At 50.0% G+C, this 8,203-nt stretch overlaps 1 protein-coding gene across 1 annotated transcript in view; it reads left to right on the plus strand.

The window, feature by feature from the left end:
• LOC119292522 (cyclin-A3-1-like) overlaps positions 1-8,203 on the plus strand; it is a 35,315-nt gene that overhangs the window by 24,751 nt on the left and 2,361 nt on the right. The window lies entirely within an intron of this gene.

The raw sequence follows: 8,203 nt of genomic DNA on the forward strand, positions 1-8,203 counted from the left end.
AGCCAGAGACTCTTCCCCGACTACGTCGTCCACCGCAACAGCTCACCGTCCCTCATCCACCACACCGTATGAGGATCCGTTGTTGATCTCGTCGTCCCGCCGGATCAGCCGCCCCGTCCTCCACCTCTAAGGAGCTGCCCTGACGTTCGCCTCATCTATCGTGCCACCTCAATCCCCACAGCGCCGTCTTGACCTGCCCCACCGGAACCGCGACACCCTCACCAATTCCTCTGATGAAGCTGAGGCCAACTCGGCGCCACCAAGGAGGTTCTACACTCACCGCTGCATTTTATCTTTTATTCGATCTCACGGGGCTGCCGGTGCTCGATACCGAGCAGACATGGCATCTCCATCGACGGTGCCGTCGCCGGCCACATCATCCACGACGTCTCTCCCCCATGTCGTTGCTTCCTCGGCGGCGACTTCCACAACGGCACTAGTTGCAGCTGCTCCGGCTCTCGCTCGTGCTGCGTCTCTGTTCTTGCTGTCGGTCGCGCTGCTGCACTGCTCATGCTTTCGTTCGTGCTGCTGCTCCGCTCTTGCTCTTGCTTGCGCTGCTGCTGCTGCACGACCTCCGGCAGCTACAGGAGTTGCTGCTTTAGCACTCGCTCGCGGTGCTACTGCACGACTTGCTCTCTGCTAGTGCGTTCCCTGCTCGAGCGTCTGTTGATTTAGATCACTGCTTCTCTGCTACTGGTGCTCGAAGGCCCTAAACATCTATTGCAATGCTCTGTTACTAGTTCAATCAGTTTCGACAGTAAAATTCAGTTTCGACTGTGAAGTTCATTTTCTTTAGTTAAGTTCAGAGTGAACAGTACTTACAGCATCTGTCGGAGCGGCCATGGCGAGGCTGATGTGTTTTACATCTAGCACTTTTTGGTGATGTATTTTACATCATCTATTGCAGATGATATTAGGGTCTCACTTCAGATTAAAGTTGTCTGTCTTGTCATGCTTCAGCCTCGTCGCCGTACACCTTAGCGGAGCTGCTCCAACGACGGAACCGTCCATCACAACGGAGCAGTACCCTCGGCGCTGTTTCCAGAGGCCTCGGATCTTCTTCCCCGCCTACGACAGTCACACCAGCATCATCACCATCCTCCACGTCCAACCCAATGATGTTGAGGTCCACAAGGCTATGCCAAAGAGGTTGTACAGTCGTCGCATCACTTTGTTTCTCCATTCCTCTGTTCTTCCAATTCATGTGAGCCAAACACCCAGGTTGACTGAAATCCTATGTTTCCAAATGCTCTGTTTTGCACGTGCATTCCTATCCTATTCTTGTGTTTTTCCTGTCCCTGCATTTATAAAATCCTCCAATTCTAAGGAGCCCTTACAGATTTACTTCATTTTCAGATTGGCGTCAAAGAAAACTTTGTGTGTTATGTCCTGCTCCTGCCGTGCCGTCATCCACCCCACCTGAGGTGCACCATCGACAGAAGCGTTCACTGCAGCAGAGATCCCCCCTGCATACTTTCTTTCGCCGCCTCAGATCATCTTCCCTGTTGCCGGCAGCCACGCCAACTGCATTACCATCATCGACTGAGCAGATGAACCTGAGGACTACACAGTTCCGGAAGAGAGGTCGCAGTCTTTTGTGTTTGCTTACGTTATACATCGGTTATTATTACCTGCTACTGTATCGTTCAATCTTGAGTTTTGAATTGCCCATGGGTCTCATATCGAGCCAGCAACGAATAGTATCTGTCTACTATCTGGTTCATCTGGGGTCTTCTATGTGGTTCATGTTGGGTGGGCAACAAACAATAGATGATCCATTGTCTATATTTTTAAACTGAAGCTATAATCTACCTGCTATCATTAGTTTTGGATCCATCCACTTGTTTGCTACCATCAGTCTTGATTTTTGCATGCACCCCTTAGGCCTTACAAAATCTAACTATGCTGTTGTGTCTTAAAAATATATGAGTTGAACTGTGTCTCTATCTTGATTAGGGAACATAAACTAGAATGATATGGACAATACAGTGACCATAGTACATAGATATATGTTTGTTTCATGTTGTTATCCTGTCCACCTTACTACCGAACCGGTTTACCAAAATGAGTTTTGGATACTACAAGCTAAACCTGTGATGTGTCTGCTTGTTTCTCTTGTAGTATGCAAGCAGAATATTGGAGAAGAGCACCCCACTATGCAATGGTAGAGAAAGTAATGCAGATAAGGTTCAAGATAGTGAGACAACCCTGTTGGTCTCCAAGAAAGGTGATAAAAACGATCTTGTAGAGAGTGAGAAAACCCCACAGTCCTGCGTTGATGTAGTGTTCGAGTTACTGGCCAGTACCGCTGGCACAAGCTCTTCGAACTCGCTGCCTGAATCACTTCGGCTTCTTCAGTCTCAGCTACAAGCTGAAAGGCATCAGTCAGCTGTGCTGCGGCAAGAAGCCGAAGGACTGAGGAAGTCCCTGCAGAATTCAGATGCGTACTTTCTTGTGCAACAGCAAGCGTTGGAGGATTTAAGCGCCAAACAAGAGAAAGTTAATCAGCTTGCTAAGAATCTTGCCAGCATTATGGGTACCCAGGATATTGTTTCTTGAACTCTTCTGAAGTGGTTTCAGTTCTGGACTTGTTTTGCTGCAGCGTTTATATGCTGCTGTGTTCTCTATATTTGCACTGGTGGTGAACTTTGATGCCCAGTGGATGTAATATGTGTAATAGCCGTGATAGCCTAGCATAAGTTGCTTGCTTATTTATTTCCTTGTTGTCTTGTTTATTTGTTTGCTTGTAGCCAGTGCATTTATTTTTCCGCGGTTTGCTAGTGGCTGCAATAACCTATTTTTTAAAACTAGGCCACAATAACCATGGGCTAATATTTACTGTAGTGACACTGGGCCTCCTACGGGCCGTAGAAACAGTGGGCCTTCTACGGGCCGTAGAAACAGTAGGCCTTTTACGGGCCGTAGAAACATTGGGCCTTCTACGGGCCATAGAAACAATGGGCCTTCTACGGGCCGTATCATCAATGGGCCTTATACGGGCCGTATGATCGATTGGCCAAACATGGGCCAATAACAGGCCGCATTATGGCAGTAAACGGGCTAGAGTTGGAATCGTCCCTTCATGGGCCGACCATAACGGGCCATCGTTAATAGGTTGTATTTGATGGCGCTATGAAAATGGCCCAATGTATTAACGGACCACAAACGGGCCGACTGTAACCACGGGCTGAATTTGGCCCACAAGCAGAAAATGACAGTAACGGGCCGTAAGTAAACGAATGCTGGAAATGAGCCCAAGAATAAATGGGCTCTTAGAAGGCCGAAAGATAACATGGTCTAGAAACGGCCCAACTGAATAGCGGGCCCTTAATGGGTATAAAGTGACACACTGTTCATTACGGGCCAGTTTCACCATGGACCGTTAATGGGTCTAAAATGATACACTGTTCATTGCGGACCAGTTTCACCACGGGCCGTTAATAGGCCAAGGGTTACATAGGGCCTCATATGGGCCGAAAGACATCATGGGCCATACATGGGCCAGAAGTGAAAATGGGCTGGAATCATATTGGATGGCCCAGATGACGCTACTGGGCCTAATTCGGATAGGGCGTAACGGGCCTTGGGTTAGCGGGCTGTAAATGGGCTATATGCGAACATGCCGTTAACAGGCTTTCCATGGGCCGGCCCCATCACCTTTTGACCAAGTCAAACAGGCCAGCCTTTTCACAGGAATGAGCCTCTGTTGGGCCGTGCCACGTGTCGACGTATCATAGGCGCATTTTGTCCAATGAGTGGATGACATCTGTCCCAACAACGAGCCGACATGTGTCTCCTCCAGCGAGTGATGATTTTACACGTGGAAAATCCCCATTGGTTGGGGCTGTTAACGGGTTATCGGATCCAAAACCCGACCCGATAGCTTAACGGCGTTCCGTTACGGTGGATGCCACATGTCGGTCACCCTTGACGAAAGCACTTCTATGGCGCGCGATTTATCATCATGGAAGTGGACACTTCCGTGATGATAATTTTGGTAATGTCATGGAACACTTCTACGACAGCACATGTATGACTATCTTGATTCTATCATAAATTTGTCATGGATGTACATGCATGACAAAAAACGCGACCTACTGTGACAAACACGTATCATCACGGAAAGAGGCCCATTCTGTAAGAAGGAAAGAGAGGGGGAGGGCGAATCCTACTAGGAGTGGAGTCCTAGTACGACTCCCCCCATGGTGCGCCCCTTGGTGGCCGGCCTCCTCCTCCCCTCCTTTATATACGGGGGCGGGGGGCACCCCAAAGGTAGAACAATTGCCTTAGCCATGTGCGGTGCCCCCTCCACCGTTTACGCCTTTGATAATATCATCGTAGTGCTTAGGCGAAGCCCTGCACGATCGCATCACCGACACCGTCATCACGCCGTCGTGCTGACAGAACTCATCGACTCCATCGACACTCTACTGTATCAAGAGTTTGGGGGACGTCATCGAGCTGAACGTGTGCAGAACTCGGAGATGTCGTACGTTCGATACTTGATCGGTTGAGTCGAGAATACGTTCTACTACATCAAATGCATTGAGTTAACGCTTCCGCTTTCGGTCTACGAGGGTACGTGGACACACTCTCCCCTCTCGTTGCTATGCATCTCCTAGATAGATCTTGCATGGGCGTAGGATTTTTTTTGAAATTGCATGCTACGTTTCCCAACACATCACGACTGCATTCTTGGGAAAGATGGAGGCTTTCCTAGTTTGATACTTGGGCCTATATTTGCACTTGCACCGCTTAAGGAAGATTCAACTTCAGCCTCCCATCGACTCCGCTACGAGGGCATTGATCTGGACAACATCATGACTGCATTCTCGGGAAAGATGGAGGCTTTCCCAAGTCGATACCTAGGCCTACCTCTGCAGTTGCGTCACTTAAGGAAGATTCACCTTTAGCCTCTCATCGAAAAGATCCATGGTAGATTTCCAGGGTGTAAGGAGAAAAACATTTCTCAACATGGAAGGATCACTTTGGCTAAGGCCGTTCTTGCAACAACAATGACATTCCACTCGACAACCATTCCTTTGCCCAAATGGGCTCGTAACAATGTGGACAAGATCATGAGAGGATTTATTTGGTGTGGCGACGATGCTGAAAACACGAAGGTTGAGCACTTGCTGGTGAATTGGGAGACCATCTACCGTCCAAAGTTGCTTGGTGAGCTTGGGGTCGCATATCTGGAAAGATTTGGAAGGGGCCTGAGATTGAGGTGGCCTTGGTTGTAGTGGAGCGACCTGGACAAGTCGTGGATGGGCTCCCAACTTCCCTGTGACAAGACTGACATGGCCTTCTCCCGGGCCTCCACTACCATCACCATCTATGATGGGAATAAGACCTCCTTCTGGCATGCCAATTGTATTGGGGACGGTGCACTCTCCGACAGCTGCCCTCTTCTCTTCACCATTGCAACTCGTAAGAACATGATAGTGCATTGCGAGATGTGTGATGACAACTGGATCCATTATGTCGCAAGCTTAAACACACCTGAGCAATTGCGAGAATTTGTGGCCCTCTCTTCTATCATCACGGCGACCATCCTCGACCACGAGCGTCCGGATTCCATTGCCTAGCACTAGTGTGAGTCTGGACAATATTCTTCCAGCTCAGCCTACACAATGCAATTTATAGGCCTATCGTAAGTTTGAGACGGAGAAAACCTGGAAAGCCCATTCCAAGCCGAAATGTAGATTTTTCGCCTGGCTTGTCCTTCACACCAAAATCCTCAAATGAGGTTAGCCCCACGACCCTGTCTGCCACCTTTGCCTCTGTGCGCCTGAAACCGCGCTTCACCTATGTAATAATTGCCCCCTTCACCGTCGTTGTCCACCACTTGGTCCTCTCTTGTGTTGACGACTACATTCATTCGACTGACGACCTACTAGTGGCATCATGTTTTTAATATCATGTTATTCTTACATGAGTCTGATACGACGATGCTATAATATTGCCCCTTCATGTTGTAGCACTGCATAGCAAACTATTCTCATGATATTTTTTGTAAACAAATACACTCTCCCTGGAAGGATGCGTATGGCGTTTGCCTATTTTTGTGTTGTTGATTTGACCAACCAAATACATGTTATATGTCATCAAAAGCATATTCGTGGATTCATATGCGGATGGAGTTTAAAACATATACTTTTCATCATATATAATACAACATATATTTTGCTAGTCATAGTCAAGTTTCCTATGCACATGTCCGAAGAGTAGTAGTTTTTTCATAATATTTTCTTTACGCGAAAACTAGAACACGTCTATCATTCTTTTGAAAAGAACGAGCACATCCACTCTCGCCTTGAAATGGCTCCATGTTTTGTGCCCGTTCTTTAAAAATGTTGGCAGGAGGATTGTGGAATCCATTTGATAAGAAAGATGCATTACAAGAACTCCTTCAAAATGAGGAAAGCACTGCAAAAAGGCAACGAAAAAGGAAGAAGAGGAAGAAGGACTCCATCGACGCCACCACAAACCCAAGCCCTGCCATCAATCGTGCACACTATCGGAATCCATCATCGGGATCTTCAAGGTGGTGCCTCCAAGTAGGAAAACGATGTTGAGGACACCGCCATCACCGGATCTGGCAAATCCTAATATTAGGGTTTTCACCCGAAGATCTCACGCCATGAGGTACAAAAGGCAATCAGCTCGAAAATGGTACCACTAAGGAGGAAGACAACATTCGTGGACGCCGTTACTGTTGGCAGCGGCATGGTCGATGCAGGATTTTCATTCGAAACCAAGACTCCCGCCAACAATTCCAAGATCCGATGCCACTCAGCGCCATTGGGCAGAACGAGATCAAACACACACTACCAGAAAATGGACCGTTCACCGACGCACGCAGGAACTCGGCGGTCACACGCCAACAAGACATGTTTACACCGGCGCACACAGGACCTGGACGAGCCATGCCAGATCTGGCCATCCTCTACCTCCGTGCGATGATTTGGGCGATAATTCGCACCACATCGCGCATGAAAGGCCAAGAGAGAATCGATCTTGACGGCCCACACCGCCACACGATGGAACTGGGTGAAATCCAAGCCAAAACTGAGCGGCCTGCACCACCCGCACAAGAACATGACTACACACGTTGGATTTGGTCTGCTCGAGTCTTCTTCAGCACTACACATGCTGGACGACGCTGCAACTCAAATGAGCTGGACATGGACACGCCTTCTGAAGGGAGGAAACCACCGACAACGTCTAACACCCCCTACTACTGCCTCCAACAGCCAAACGCTGCAGCAACTAGCGCAAGACGCTGCATCGTAGCACGTTTCGAGTGGCGCCCAACCCTCCATCCACCAGCCGACAAACGGCCAGATCTGACCGCCCGACAGCTGCGACCCAGCTCCTTCGCCACTTGCGCCTTCTCGCGTCGACGACACACGTCAAGCCACCACTCGCCACCATGGCGCGTCAGACAACGATGATCCGCGCCTCCGCTTGGCGCAGTTGCCTCCGTGGCTGGGCCCACGTCACCCGCAGGGAGGGACACGCGGCGACCTCCGTGGCTGGTAATTTTGTTCCAAACTCCCCGGTGGCAAAGCTGAGTCAGCAAAAGCAAGCACGTCCTCGGCATCATCAGCAGCAGCCAAAAGAGAGCAGCGAAAAACGACTCCAAAACGGGCGCCCGCTGCTCCGCGGGCCCGTCCCGCGCCGGCGCCGGCACGCGCAAGTCCCAAAAACGGAAACGAAAACGAAAACGAATCATACAGCCCGCCTGCGCCACGCCGTACCACTTTCTCAATTAAATTAAAATCTCTCCCGGACAGACAGACACACTCTCAAAACAAAAAACGATTCGCGCGCGCTCCGCTCCTCGCCCGCTACTCCCTTCCCCGCCTCCGTTCAAAACGATTCAAGTTTCCACGCCCTCCGAAAACAAATTTCCCTCCTAATCCTCGCCAGATCGGCGAACGAATTTCTAAATCGCTGCGCCGCTTCCCCCCCAAACCTTCGAATCCAAAAGCCAATGGCGGCCTCCCCTCCCTCCATTTCAATTCCCCCCGCCTCCTCCTCCTACATAATCGCCTCCGCCCGAGCCTGCCACACTCCTCCTCCTCTACCTCCGGCCCCTCCTCCTCCCGCCCTCCGCCGCCGCCCGCCTACCCTCGCCGCCCCGCCGCGCCCGGAGTCGGAGGAGGAGCAGCCGCCCGATGGCCGACAAGGAGAACTC

Source organism: Triticum dicoccoides, chromosome 4B (assembly GCF_002162155.2).
Source record: "Triticum dicoccoides isolate Atlit2015 ecotype Zavitan chromosome 4B, WEW_v2.0, whole genome shotgun sequence".
In the NCBI taxonomy this organism is placed as follows: domain Eukaryota; kingdom Viridiplantae; phylum Streptophyta; class Magnoliopsida; order Poales; family Poaceae; genus Triticum; species Triticum dicoccoides.